Source organism: Triturus cristatus, chromosome 8, assembly GCF_964204655.1.
Source record: "Triturus cristatus chromosome 8, aTriCri1.1, whole genome shotgun sequence".
NCBI classification, from domain to species: Eukaryota; Metazoa; Chordata; class Amphibia; order Caudata; family Salamandridae; genus Triturus; species Triturus cristatus.
In genome coordinates, this window is record NC_140591.1 from 1,583,628,279 (window position 1) to 1,583,642,502 (window position 14,224).

Consider the following 14,224-nt stretch of genomic DNA (forward strand, 5'->3'; position numbering starts at 1 on the left):
GCTAGAGCAGGGTTCAAGGAGGCCGGTGCTAAGTATCAGACCTAGAGCAGGGCTCAAGGAGCCGGTGCTGTGCATCAAAGCTAGAGCATGCTTCAAGGAGGCCGGTGCTAAGTATCAGAGCTAGGGAGGGATCATGGAGCCGGTGCTGTGCATCGAAGCTAGAGCAGGGTTCAAGGAGGCCGGTGCTAAGTATCAGAGCTAGGGAGGGATCATGGAGCCGGTGCTGTGCATCGAAGCTAGAGCAGGGTTCAAGGAGGCCGGTGCTAAGTATCAGAGCTAGGGAGGGATCATGGAGCCGGTGCTGTGCATCGAAGCTAGTGCAGGGTTCTAGAAGGCCGGTGCTAAGTATCAGAGCTAGGGAGGGATCATGGAGCCGGTGCTGTGCATCGAAGCTAGAGCAGGGTTCAAGGAGGCCGGTGCTAAGTATCAGACCTAGAGCAGGGCTCAAGGAGCCGGTGCTGTGCATCGAAGCTAGTGCAGGGTTCAAGGAGGCCGGTGCTAAGTATCAGAGCTAGGGAGGGATCATGGAGCCGGTGCTGTGCATCGAAGCTAGAGCAGGGTTCAAGGAGGCCGGTGCTAAGTATCAGAGCTAGGGAGGGATCATGGAGCCGGTGCTGTGCATCGAAGCTAGAGCAGGGTTCAAGGAGGCCGGTGCTAAGTATCGGACCTAGAGCAGGGCTCAAGGAGCCGGTGCTGTGCATCGAAGCTAGTGCAGGGTTCAAGGAGGCCGGTGCTAAGTATCAGAGCTAGGGAGGGATCATGGAGCCGGTGCTGTGCATCGAAGCTAGAGCAGGGTTCAAGGAGGCCGGTGCTAAGTATCAGACCTAGAGCAGGGCTCAAGGAGCCGGTGCTGTGCATCGAAGCTAGTGCAGGGTTCAAGGAGGCCGGTGCTAAGTATCAGAGCTAGGGAGGGATCATGGAGCCGGTGCTGTGCATCGAAGCTAGTGCAGGGTTCAAGGAGGCCGGTGCTAAGTATCAGAGCTAGGGAGGGATCATGGAGCCGGTGCTGTGCATCGAAGCTAGAGCAGGGTTCAAGGAGGCCGGTGCTAAGTATCAGAGCTAGGGAGGGATCATGGAGCCGGTGCTGTGCATCGAAGCTAGTGCAGGATACAAGGAGGCCGGTGGTAAGTATCAGACCTAGAGCAGGGCTCAAGGAACCGGTGCTGTGCATCGAAGCTAGAGCAGGGTTCATGGAGCAGGTGCTGTGGGTCTGAGCTAGGTGGGGGTCATTGAGCCGGTGCTGTGTATCAGAGGTAGAGCAGGGTTCAAGGAGCCGAAGCTGGGTATCCGAGCTAGAGCAGGACTCATGGAGTTGGTGAGCTCGGAGCTAGAGTGGAGGCGCTAGAATGTGAGTGGTGGAGTCTATGTGAGCATATGTATATGTTGGCGTTAATGAAGTAAACCTAGCTGGAAAGAAAGCGCTATATTATAGGGCTATGGGGTGTGTGGAGACTATTCAATATCTTGTACATACAGTGAGATCTACCATTTTTCTTAATGATAAAATTACACAGTTGTGCTGCATTTTGCATATTTACCATTTTTGGCTAGTAACTTTCTCAGAATGAGACAATGTTCACTCGAGCCCTAAAGCCCAATTTGAACCCAGGTCCCCACGATGACAGTTTTGCAACGAGAGCACATCTGCTGCCTGAAGAGTTTGGTTGGTTCTGGTGCAGAGGCAGTTGTCTTTAGCATGGAGTTTGGTTGGTTATGGAACAGAGGCTATTGTCTTTGTAGGAGAGTAGGGTCTGCTATACTATGGTCACCCCAAATTTTTGCTTTTTGCTTCACTGGTTTTCGACGTATTAAGGCTGTGGGCCTGCTAATCAGACCCCCAGCCTGCTGTTCTCTCTGCTAAATTGACACTATGCACTTTAGGTGCATGACCCATTGGAACTGGATCACCCTGTGAGCCCCTGTACTAGTGTACCCTAGGTACCCAGGGCATTGGTGTATCTGAGGCCTACCAGGGGCTGAAGCATGTATTGTGCCACCCCTGGCCTGGCCTAGCAATTTGACACAACTGGCTGATCACTCAGCTGGGGTAAGTTGGTGTATCCACCTATTACTTAGGTGTAGTATGCCTATACCTAACCTTAAATGGGACACATGTTAACCTATAAGTCACTCCTATGGCAGGCCTTAACAATCCTGAAGGCAGAGTGCTTGGTTTTATGTGAGATGGTGCTCTGGCATGAGCTGAGCCTGTCTGCAGTAGTCGGAACAACTTCCTTCTACCGTTTCCAGATATCGCCATACCATATACTCTTAAGTGCATTATGACCCTCGCGGTTAAATGCTATCTTTGGTTTGGCTTTATCTAAACATGTCGAGTAAGGTGTCATACGAATTGGAATACTAACCCCTCGCCAATTCTGGTGACGGGGTTAGCATTCCACCCTCCTAGAGGGACACGACATGTACAGAACCTGAAACCCGGGTAACATCAGACATAGCCTCAGCTCCACAAAAGGGACGCTGCCACCACAGACACAAGTCTGCCTTCCTGCTGCTGGGAGTCCTTCCAGCTTGGGAGACGTGGACAAAGGGTTTCCTGCCAGGGGGGTTGCGAGCACCACCCCAGACAGGATTTTGTGTATTGGTCAGGTAGGGCTTGAAAGGAAAAAGACATGCCTGAGGCTCACAAGGAGCCTCGGCGCATATGCCAGTTCAATCCGGTCCTGGGGCACACCAGCCCCAGACCTAGGGCGAGCTGGACAAAGGATTGGGGGTGTAACCACCCCCCTTCCTGGTCCCACCCTTAGGGAGGGACCTAGCAGGTAGTCCGGCCCCTAGAATCCGCTTAAAGGTAGGAGCTGTGTCCAAAGACTTTAGACATCCTGAAATCAACTTGCAACTAAGAAGAAGACGGGAACTTCAACGTTCTGCTGCACAGAAGACTGAAGAAAATCTTCCCTATGGTCAGGGAGTGACCATCTTGCTAACGCAAGCACCACCCAGCGAATTGACGTCTGCTTTGCCGCCGCCTCCGCCGGAGCCCGAGCCCAGAGACCGACAAGAACTGGACCTCCAGACCTCTCACCGCCCGATCCACAGTCCCTGCAAAGAAGGAACCCGTGGAGGCACCGAGACACCTAGAGCCAGCCACCTTGGAAGACACTCGACTAGCTGAAAGCGCGACAACAGAGGCTCCCTCCGAGTTGTGCTTTGGGTCCTGAGAAGCCCAACATCCGAGCAGCATCTGCATCAAAGGTGAGCCCTCCAGCATCTCCACGATCTGCGTGGGGCCCCTCTGCACTTCGCGACTCGAGCCGCCTAACCGGTCACTGGTCCGTTAGCCAGTGGCCATCTTGGCGACCATCTTGAAAAACTACGATGCTGGTCTGGTTGCTCCAGACTGGCCCCTGCTGCCCTCCAAAGGAGCAGCCCCTCTGACTTTGCTGGTCCGAGCTAAAAGCTTTCTTCACTTTCTGCAACTCCTGCTTTTGCCAAGGCTTGTTTGCTTCTTCTGAGTCGCCGACACCGCCGACAGCGAGAGCCTGCGTGTGACAGCTCGTAAACCGACTCCTGCACGTCGTCGACCTTCAGGGACCACGTGGCTGCGGAGACAAGCTTCACCTCTCCACCTGTTTGCACCCGACATCGCCTGGTACCTACCTGGTGCCACGCCGTTCACTGGCTAGTGACTGTGAACATTGTCCCCTCTGCTTTCAGGTCTTCTACACTTCCGATCCATCCTTGGATCCACCGCATCTCTTCTGGACCGACCGCCTGCAGCATCTTTGTCGTCAGGCTCCATTGAACAGATAGACGAAACCCGACGCACTTCGAGCCCTATGCACCCGTTTCCTGTGGGTGAGGTAAAGCTGGCACTCCGGTGCACAAGTGTAGAGTAACATCTCTAATGTCTAGGTTTGAAGTCTTGAATTCATAGTCCAACCAGAAGACCCTTCTAGCAGTAACTTTTGAACAATTACGCACCCATTGAAAACCTATGGGCGCCCGCGTGTAAAGTTAGCTCCTTGTAGGCCCAGCGATTCTAAAGGCCCTAGGCCTTCTCCCTTTCCTGTTTGTGGTACTTATGCCACTATTTTAGTATATGGTTTGAGCGGCCACCAGGGCCTATCCATATAAAGTGCAACTTTCGTATATTGTGATACTTTCTTGTTTAACGATTGTGCTCCTGTCTAGGGGATACTTTGAGTATAAATACATATATATTTTGAATATATATCTGTGTGGTGTCCTTTCATTGGTATAAAGGGGGGTTGCATATGGTGAAACAGCTTGCTTAACATGCCTAAAAGACTGCTTAGCCTACGCTACCACTAGGGCAGCTGGTTCGAAAAGGTTGACTTACAACCACACCATAAGGGTTGCTTGGTATGGCACAGGGTGGTCACTTTAATTAGTGAACATCATATACCAGGCCAACTTCTCACATTGGTGAGCAGCGGTTGGGATTTGAGCTTGCTGTTGTTTTACCTCTGTAATCTCTTTGTTACCAACTGAAAGATCATACAGGTACCTTTAGGTACATATAAAACAAGTTAGTTATATACTTAAGTTCTACTGAACTTAGTTGTTGTAGAGCAAAGGGAGTAGCACACCCTGACTACAACTACTAGATAGGTTTAGTAGGAAAACCCAAGTGTAGGTAGTTGCAACACTTCCACCCACACTTAAGAGCAATGGCTGGGGCAGAGGGGTCCAAGGTACCCATCTCTGTCGAGAGTGACCCCCAGAGGGCACCATCCATCTTTGCTATCCTAAACCAGAAAGAGCTCAGGCAGTTGGCTAATTCCAGGGGCCTTAAACAGCCCAAGAACCCTACCTCTGCTGAACTCAGAGAACTCTTGCAAACTGATGAAGATCAGAGAGCTCTCAAGAAAGCCCCCCAGTTAGGCCCCTCCGGGACTGGAACAGGAGGCCCACCTTCTGAAGATGCTACTGAAGCACCCCTTCCTAACAGTCACCCCTTAGGTGAGAATCAGACTACAGAGGATGAGGATCAGCGTAGGGACAAGGATGACAAGGGGGATGAGTCTGATAATAGTAGTGGTTCTGATGGGAGAAATAGCCCAATGCCAAGTGTTATACTTGGCCCAGCTAACTTAAGACTATTTGGGAATGACAATGGGTTCCCCCCATCGAGTTTCCCCAGTGGACTTAACCAGGGGTTTGGGAGACAGAGGAATCACTCAGGTGACTCTAATGCCTCTCACGCCTCTAGAGGCTCTCAGGGTCAGTCCAGGAAAAGGATGACCAGCACTCAGAGGAGGGAGCATGAGGCCAGAATGCAGGAAGCTCAGCTGAGGATCAGGACACAAGAGCTAGAAGTAGCCCTGATGGAAGAGAAACTGAACAAGGCTAGGCAACCTAGAGAGGGTGGGTCTATACCCACTGGTGGCAGCATTGTCCCGAGGGACAAAGATAGGGCCTTTGATAATAGGAACCTGTCCAAGGTTGTGCCCCCCTACAAAAGTGGGGATGATATTCACAAATGGATGACTGCTCTCGAGAGAGCCTGCAAAGTACAGCAGGTTCCTGAGGACCAGTGGGCAGCAATCTTATGGCTCTCCTTTGAAGGTAGAGGCCGAGATAGACTCCTCACTGTTAGAGAAGAGGATGTCAGAAACTACAGAGTCCTGAAGAGTGTCCTTGTTGATGGGTTAGGCTTAACCACTGAGCAGTACAGGTTAATGTTCAGAGATACCCAGAAGGCGCAGACTCAGGACTGGTCTGAATATGTTGAATGTGCCACTAAGGCTTTGGAGGGTTGGTTGCTGGGAAGTAAGGTTTCAGATTATACAGGATTGTACAATTTGATGATGAGAGAACAGATTTTAAATAACTGTCAAAACCAGCAACTGCATCAACACTTGGTTGACTTGGATCTGACCTCTCCCCAAGAATTGGGAAAGAAGGCAGACAAATGGGTCAGAACCAGGGTTAAGAAAAAGAACCAGAACAGGGGCCAAGGGGGTGATCAGAAGAAAACAGACCAAAAGGGTAATGACCAGAAATCCAAAGACCAGAAGTCTTCAACAGGGCCCCAAACTAGTACTAATGAGGGTGGGTCCCAACAATCTAAAGGAAAGAAGAAAGAAGGTCCAAAGAAACCCTGGTGCAAGTCTTGCAAGAATACAACTCACTGGACTAGTGATTGTAAGAAGGGTGGAGCCCCCAACACTGTGGCCCCTAAGGCACCTGCTCCCAGTAGTACTGTTAGCAGTGTTGGTCCCCAGACAAAGGGTGTAGTGGGAATCACTATGGGAACTGAAGGAGATTCTGACCTAGACAGAACCCTTACACAGGCCGTCTTGATCTGTGATGGGGACATGGATTTGTCCCTGACTGTGAGCCCCAATAATCTGGGCAAGTACAGACAGACTCCATTGATCAATACAAAAGTGGCTCAAGCCTACAGGGACACATGTGCCAGTGTCACTATGGTGACACCAGTTTTTGTGGATCCTGGACAGTACATACCAGGTGAGAATTACCTGGTGACCAATGCCAGCAATACCACTACTTCCCATAGTGTGGCTATTGTTAACTTCTCATGGGGAGGGGTAACTGGCCTCAAAAGGGTTGTGGTTAGTGCAGACCTCCCAGTAGAATGTTTGTTGGGCAATGACCTAGAGAGTTCTCTATGGTCAGAAGTGGAGTCCAGGACACATGCAGAGATGTTAGGTATATCACCACATGTCCTTGCTGTGACCAGGTCACAGGCCAAAAACTGCCTTACTGAACCTCAGGTCTTGGATCCTGGAACAATGGACCAAGCACCTTCCAAGAAGAAGAACAGGAGGGTTAAGGCTGTGCCTTCCCCCCTGCCTCCAAGTGATGATCAGTCTTCCCAGGAAGATGATCTCGAGAACCTTGAAGGAACTGTCCCTGAAGAGCTTGGACCTGACCAGGTTGAGTTTCTGGGGACAGGGGGACCTTCTAGGGCTGCCTTGGGGAAGGCTCAGTTATCCTGTCCCTCTCTTGAACCCCTCAGACAGCTGGCTGCTGCTGAGGCTGCTGGGAATGCCTAAGGTACCCATAAGGTATGTTGGGATGATGGGCTCCTTTACTCAGAGGCTAGAGACCCCAAGCCTGGTGCAACCAGGAGGTTGGTTATACCTCTGCAGTTTAGGGGCTTCCTTCTCACCTTGGCCCACGAAATTCCCTTAGCAGGACACTTAGGCCAGAATAAGACTTGGGACAGACTTGTTCCACACTTTCACTGGCCTCACATGTCAGAAGATGCCAAGGAGTTTTGTCGCTCCTGTGAGACCTGCCAAGCCAGTGGCAAAGCAGGTAGCACTACAAAGGCCCCCCTGATACCACTACCAGTGGTGGGAGTGCCCTTTGAAAGAGTGGGGATAGACATTGTTGGACCAATGGACCCCCAAACTGCATCTGGGAACTGATTCATACTGGTGGTAGTGGATCATGCCACCAGGTACCCGGAGGCAATTCCCCTAAGGAAAACCACAGCTCCTGCTGTGGCAAGGGCCCTACTTGGAGTCTTCTCCAGAGTGGGCTTTCCTAAGGAGGTGATCTCTGACAGAGGTGCAAACTTCATGTCAGGATATTTGACAGCCATGTGGAAGGAGTGTGGTGTCAACTATAAGTTCACCACCCCTTACCATCCACAATGTAATGGGCTTGTTGAGAGATTCAACAAGACTCTAAAGGGCATGATCAAAGGATTACCTGAGAAACTCAGGCGAAAATGGGATATCCTTCTTCCCTGCCTTCTGTTTGCTTACAGAGAGGTCCCACAAAAAGGAGTTGGATTCAGCCCCTTTGAATTGTTGTTTGGGTACCCTGTAAGAGGCCCACTGTGTTTAGTGAAGGAAGGATGGGAGTTACCTCTCAAAAAGCCTAAGCTAGACATAGTGGATTATGTACTTGGTCTCCGCCCCAGGGTGGCTGAATACATGAAGAAGGCTTCTAAAAACCTTGAGGCAAGCCAGGCCCTACAGAAAGCTTGGCATGACCAAAAGGCTATCTTGGTTGAGTTTCAGCCAGGACAGAAGGTATGAGTGTTGGAGCCAGTGGCCCCAGCAGCACTCCAAGACAAATGGTCTGGACCCCATACAATCCTGGAAAAGAAGGGAGAGGTTACCTACTTGGTGGACCTAGGCACTCCCAGGAGTCCCCACAGGATACTCCATGTTAACAGGTTAAAAGCATATGTTGACAGGGCAGACATGGGCTTGCTCATGGCTACAGACGAGGGACAGGAGGAAGAGAGTGACCCTCTCCCAGACCTGTTGTCTCAGAACCATGAAGATGGTTCAGTTGAAGGAGTGACCCTTGGAAGCAACCTCACTGAGCATCAGTAAATTGAATGTAGACAAGTTCTACAATCATTTCAGCATATGTTCTCACTGATACCTAGTCAAACTGACTGGTGTACCCATGTGGTGGACACCGGTGACAGTCTTCCTGTGAAGAACAAACTTTACAGGCAACCTGACCATGTCAGGGACTGTATAAAGACTGAGGTACAAAAGATGCTGGAATTGGGTGTCATTGAGCCCTCAGAGAGCCCCTGGGCTAGCCCAGTGGTTCTGGTCCCCAAACCTCACACCAACGATGGCAAGAGAGAGATGAGGTTCTGTGTGGATTACAGGGGACTCAATGCTGTCACTAGGACAGACGCACATCCTATTCCAAGGGCAGATGAGCTCATAGATAAACTGGCTTCTGCTAAGTTTTTGAGCACATTCGATTTGACAGCTGGCTATTGGCAAATCAGGCTAGCTGAGGAGTCTAAGGCCAAAACAGCATTTTCTCCCCCAGGAGGGCACTACCAATTTGTGGTGATGCCCTTTGGTCTGAAAAATGCACCTGCCACCTTCCAAAGGTTGGTGAATCAAGTCCTTACTGGGTTGGATGACTTTTGTGCAGCATATCTTGATGACATTGCTCTCTTTAGCTCCGCCTGGGAGGATCACCTGATACACCTGAAGAAGGCACTTGAGGCTCTGCAAAAGGCAGGCCTCACTATCAAGGCTACTAAGTGCCAGATAGGGCAGAGTAAGGTTGTGTACTTGGGCCACCTTGTAGGTGGAGGCCAAGTTCAACCACTGGAGAGTAAGATACAATCCATCAAGGACTGGTCTCCTCCCACCACCCAGACTCAAGTCCGAGCTTTCTTGGGCTTGACTGGGTACTACAGGAAGTTTGTTAAGAACTATGGGTCCATTGTGCCTCCTCTTAATGATCTGACATCCAAAAAGATGCCCAAAAAGGTTCAGTGGACAGTAAGCTGTCAAAAGGCATTTGATGACCTGAAGAAGGCCATGTGCTCTGCACATATCCTGAAAAGTCCTGACTACTCCAAAGAGTTTATTGTCCAAACAGATGCTTCTGAGTTGGGTGTGGGAGCTGTGCTGTCACAACTTAATGTAGATGGTCAAGACCAACCCATTGCTTTCATTAGCAGAAGGTTGACCCCCAGAGCGAAGAATTGGTCAGCTATTGAGAGGGAGGCCTTTGCTGAGGTGTGGGCCCTGAAGAAGCTGAGGCCATACTTATTTGGCACTCACTTCAAGATTCAGACCGACCATAAGCCCCTCTTGTGGCTAAATCAGATGAAGGGTGAAAACCCCAAACTGCTTAGGTGGTCTATTTCCCTACAGGGGATGGACTTTACAGTGGAGCACCGGCCAGGTACAGACCATGGGAATGCAGATGGTCTCTCCAGGTACTTCCACTTAGGACATGAAGACACGACTGGTCAAGGCTAGTTTAATGTCCCTGCATTTGGGGGGGGGGGGGTTGTGTAGGAGAGTAGGGTCTGCTATCCTATGGTCACCCCAAAGTTTTGCTTCACTGGTTTTCGACGTATTGAGGCTGTGGGCCTGCTAATCAGACCCCCAGCCTGCTGTTCTCTCTGCTAAATTGACACTATGCACTTTAGGTGCATGACCCATTGGAACTGGATCACCCTGTGAGCCCCTGTACTAGTGTACCCTAGGTACCCAGGGCATTGGTGTATCTGAGGCCTACCAGGGGCTGTAGCATGTATTGTGCCACCCCTGGCCTGGCCTAGCAATTTGACACAACTGGCTGATCACTCAGCTGGGGTAAGTTGGTGTATCCACCTCTTACTTAGGTGTAGTATGCCTATACCTAACCTTAAATGGGACACATGTTAACCTATAAGTCACTCCTATGGCAGGCCTTAACAATCCTGAAGGCAGAGTGCTTGGTTTTATGTGAGATGGTGCTCTGGCATGAGCTGAGCCTTTCTGCAGTAGTCGGAACAACTTCCTTCTACCGTTTCCAGATATCGCCATACCATATACTCTTAAGTGCATTATGAACCTCGCGGTTAAATGCTATCTTTGGTTTGGCTTTATCTAAACGTGTCGAGTAAGGTGTCATACGAATTGGAATACTAACCCCTCGCCAATTCTGGCGACGGGGTTAGCATTCCACCCTCCTAGAGGGACACAACATGTACAGAACCTGAAACCCGGGTAACATCAGACATAGCCTCAGCTCCACAAAAGGGACGCTGCCACCACAGACACAAGTCTGCCCTCCTGCTGCTGGGAGTCCTTCCAGCTTGGGAGACGTGGACAAAGGGTTTCCTGCCAGGGGAGGTGCGAGCACCACCCCAGACAGGATTTTGTGTATTGGTCAGGTAGGGCTTGAAAGGAAACAGACATGCCTGAGGCTCACAAGGAGCCTCGGCGCATATGCCAGTTCAATCCGGTCCTGGGCTACACCAGCCCCAGACCTGGGGCGAGCTGGACAAAGGATTGGGGGTGTAACCACCCCCCTTCCTGGTCCCACCCTTAGGGAGGGACCTAGCAGGTAGTCCGGCCCCTAGAATCCGCTTAACCCTTTCGCTGCCAGGCCTTTTCCCCCTCCTGTGCCTGGCGCTTCCCCCGTGGGTGGGTGTCATGACGAGATAGTCTCGTCATGGGCACAGCGCGACTGTGCTCCATGACGAGACCATCTCGTCATGGGCACAGAAGAGGTTAAAGGTAGGAGCTGTGTCCAAAGACTTTAGACATCCGAAATCAACTTGCAACTAAGAAGAAGACGGGAACTTCGACGTTCTGCTGCACAGAAGACTGAAGAAAATCTCCCCTATGGTCAGGGAGTGACCATCTTACTAACGCAAGCACCACCCAGCGAATCGACGTCTGCTTTGCCTCCGCCTCCCGCGGGAGCCCGAGCCCAGAGACCGACAAGAACTGGACCTCCAGACCTCTCACCGCCCGATCCACAGTCCCTGCAAAGAAGGAACCCGTGGAGGCACCGAGACACGTGGAGCCGGCCACCTTGGAAGACACTCGACTAGCTGAAAGCGCGACAACAGAGGCTCCCTCTGAGTTGTGCTTTGGGTCCTGAGAAGCCCAACATCCGAGCAGCATCTGCATCAAAGGTGAGCCCTCCAGCATCTCCACGATCTGCGTGGGGCCCCTCTGCACTTCGCGACTCGAGCCGCCTAACCGGTCACTGGTCCGTTAGCCAGTGGCCATCTTGGCGACCATCTTCAAAAACTACGACGCTGGTCTGGTTGCTCCAGACTGGCCCCTGCTGCCCTCCAAAGGAGCAGCCCCTCTGACTTTGCTGGTCCGAGCTAAAAGCTTTCTTCACTTTCTGCGACTCCTGCTTTTGCCAAGGCTTGTTTGCTTCTTCTGAGTCGCCGACACCGCCGACAGCGAGAGCCTGCGTGGGACAGCTCGTGAACCGACTCCTGGACGTCGTCGACCTTCAGTGACCACGTGGCTGCGGAGACAAGCTTCACCTCTCCACCTGTTTGCACCCGACATCGCCTGGTACCTACCTGGTGCCACGCCGTTCACTGGCTAGTGACTGTGAACATTGTCCCCTCTGCTTTCAGGTCTTCTACACTTCCGATCCATCCTTGGATCCACCGCATCTCTTCTGGACCGACCGCCTGCAGCATCTTTGTCGTCAGGCTCCATTGAACAGATAGACGAAACCCGACGCACTTCGAGCCCTATGCACCCGCTTCCTGTGGGTGAGGTAAAGCTGGCACTCCGGTGCACAAGTGTAGAGTAACATCTCTAATGTCTAGGTTTGAAGTCTTGAATTCATAGTCCAACCAGAAGACCCTTCTAGCAGTAACTTTTGAACAATTACGCACCCATTGAAAACGTATGGGCGCCCGCGTGTAACTTTCCTCACTGCACACGCGACCCGTGGACCTCCTGGTCACTAACTGAAGTTAGCTCCTTGTAGGCCCAGCGATTCTAAAGGCCCTAGGCCTTCTCCCTTTCCTGTTCGTGGTACTTATGCCACTATTTTAGTATATGGTTTGAGCGGCCACCAGGGCCTATCCATATAAAGTGCAACTTTCGTATATTGTGATACTTTCTTGTTTAACGATTTGTGCTCCTGTGCTCATAAAGAGTCTAGGGGATACTTTGAGTAATAAATACATATATATTTTGAATATATATCTGTGTGGTGTCCTTTCATTGGTATAAAGGGGGGTTGCATATGGTGAAACAGCTTGCTTAACATGCCTAAACGAGTTTAGCCTAAAAGACTCTTAGCCTTCGCTACCACTAGGGCAGCTGGTCCGAAAAGGTTGACTTACAACCACACAATAAGGGTTGCTTGGCATGGTACAGGGTGGTCACTTAGTGAACATCATTTACCAGGCCAACTTCTCACAGTCTTTAGCATGGAGTTTGGTTGGTTAAGGAACAGAGGCTGTTGTGTCCAGCATGGAGTTTGGTTGGTTTGGTTAGTGCTGTTGTGCCCAGCGTGGAGTTTGGTTGGTTCTGTACCAGAGGCTATTGTGTCCAGCGTGGACTTTGGTTGGTTCTGGAACAGAGGCATTTGTGTCCAGCATGGACTTTGGTTGGTTCTGGAACAGAGGCAGTTGTGTCCAGCGTAGACTTTGGTTAGTTCTGGAGAAGTGGCTGTTGTGTCTTGCATGGAGTTTGGTTGGTTATGGAGCAGAGGCTGTTGTGTCCTGCATGGAGTTCGGTTGGTTATGGAACAGAGGCTGTTGTGTCCAGCGTGGACTGTGGTTGGTTCTGGAATGGAGACTGTTAAGTCCAGCGTGGACATTGGTTAATTGGTTGGTTGGTTGGTTTGGTTAGTGCTGTTGTGTCCAGCATGGAGGTTGGTTGGTTCTGGAACAGAGGCTGCTGTGTCCAATGTGGACTTTGGTTGGTTCTGGAGCAGAGGCTGCTGTGTCCAATGTGGACTTTGGTTGGTTCTGGAGCAGAGGCTGTTGTGTCCTGCATGGAGTTTGGTTGGTTCTGGAACAGATGCTGTTGTGCCCCCAGTGGGGACTTTGGTTGGTTATGGAGCAGAGGCTGCTGTGTCTAGCATGGAGATTGGTTGGTTGGGTTGGTTAGTGCTGTTGTGCCCAGCGTTGAGTTTGTTTGGTTTGGTTAGTGCGGTTGTATCCAGCGTGGCCTTGGAGGGCTCTGGTGGAAGCCTCGAGTTAACCCTTGTTCTCTCGCACCCTAGCTTTGGAGTTTGCCCGTTGTGAGTACATCTGTCCTTCCCTGGAGCTGCCCTGGTGCCGGACACCGTGGCCTGCGTCTGAGGCAAGCTCGTGGTCCACCAGACCGCCGCCGGGTGTTTGCCTCCCCCTGCTCTCTTGCGTCTCCTCCTTGACCTTCCCCGGTTGAGTTCAGTTCTTATTTCCGTTGCTTCTACCCCCCCCCCCCCCCCCTCCATCTGTTGACAGTGGGAATAGAATATGAACGCGCCCGCCTCCAAGCCTGATGAGCTAGCGGAGAGGTGGCTAATGATGAGGCTCCGCTCCTCCAGCGCCGCGAGGCCTTGCTCCCGAGTCGTAGGCGCTGACCCACTGTATCTCTTCCAGGCCTGCCTCGGTGCCGTCGGGCTCATGAATATTTCACCGGTGCTGGCGCCGCTCTGGCTCTGGCGAGGAGAGGGCACTCTCTCCGGGGCTCTCGGCTTGCAGAGTGTGATAGGCTCGAGTTCGAGGCTGCAGCGGGGCGGCCGCCTTAGCGCCTCTGGCTCATGAAAAAGAGATGCTGCCAGGGCTGCTAGGGTGAGGGCTGGCACCGCAGCTGCTGAAGTGCTGCTAGTGTGAGGGGCTGGCACCGCTGCTAGTGTGAGGGGCTGGCACCGCTGCTGGAGCGAGGGGCTGGCATCGCAGCTGATGAAAAGCAAGGCAGTGCTGCTATCGGGTGTCTCGCTGAACACCCCACCCGTGGTCACCCCTGCGTCTGTCCAGCCCTCTAGGCCTCGCCAGTCTCCCCCAGGTGGGAGCGTCTCGCGA

General features: G+C 51.8%; 1 protein-coding gene across 3 annotated transcripts in view; it reads left to right on the forward strand.

Annotated features, from left to right (window-relative positions):
* Positions 1-14,224, forward strand: part of LOC146806248 (uncharacterized) — a 377,938-nt gene that overhangs the window by 52,312 nt on the left and 311,402 nt on the right. The gene's annotated exons all lie outside the window — the stretch shown is intronic.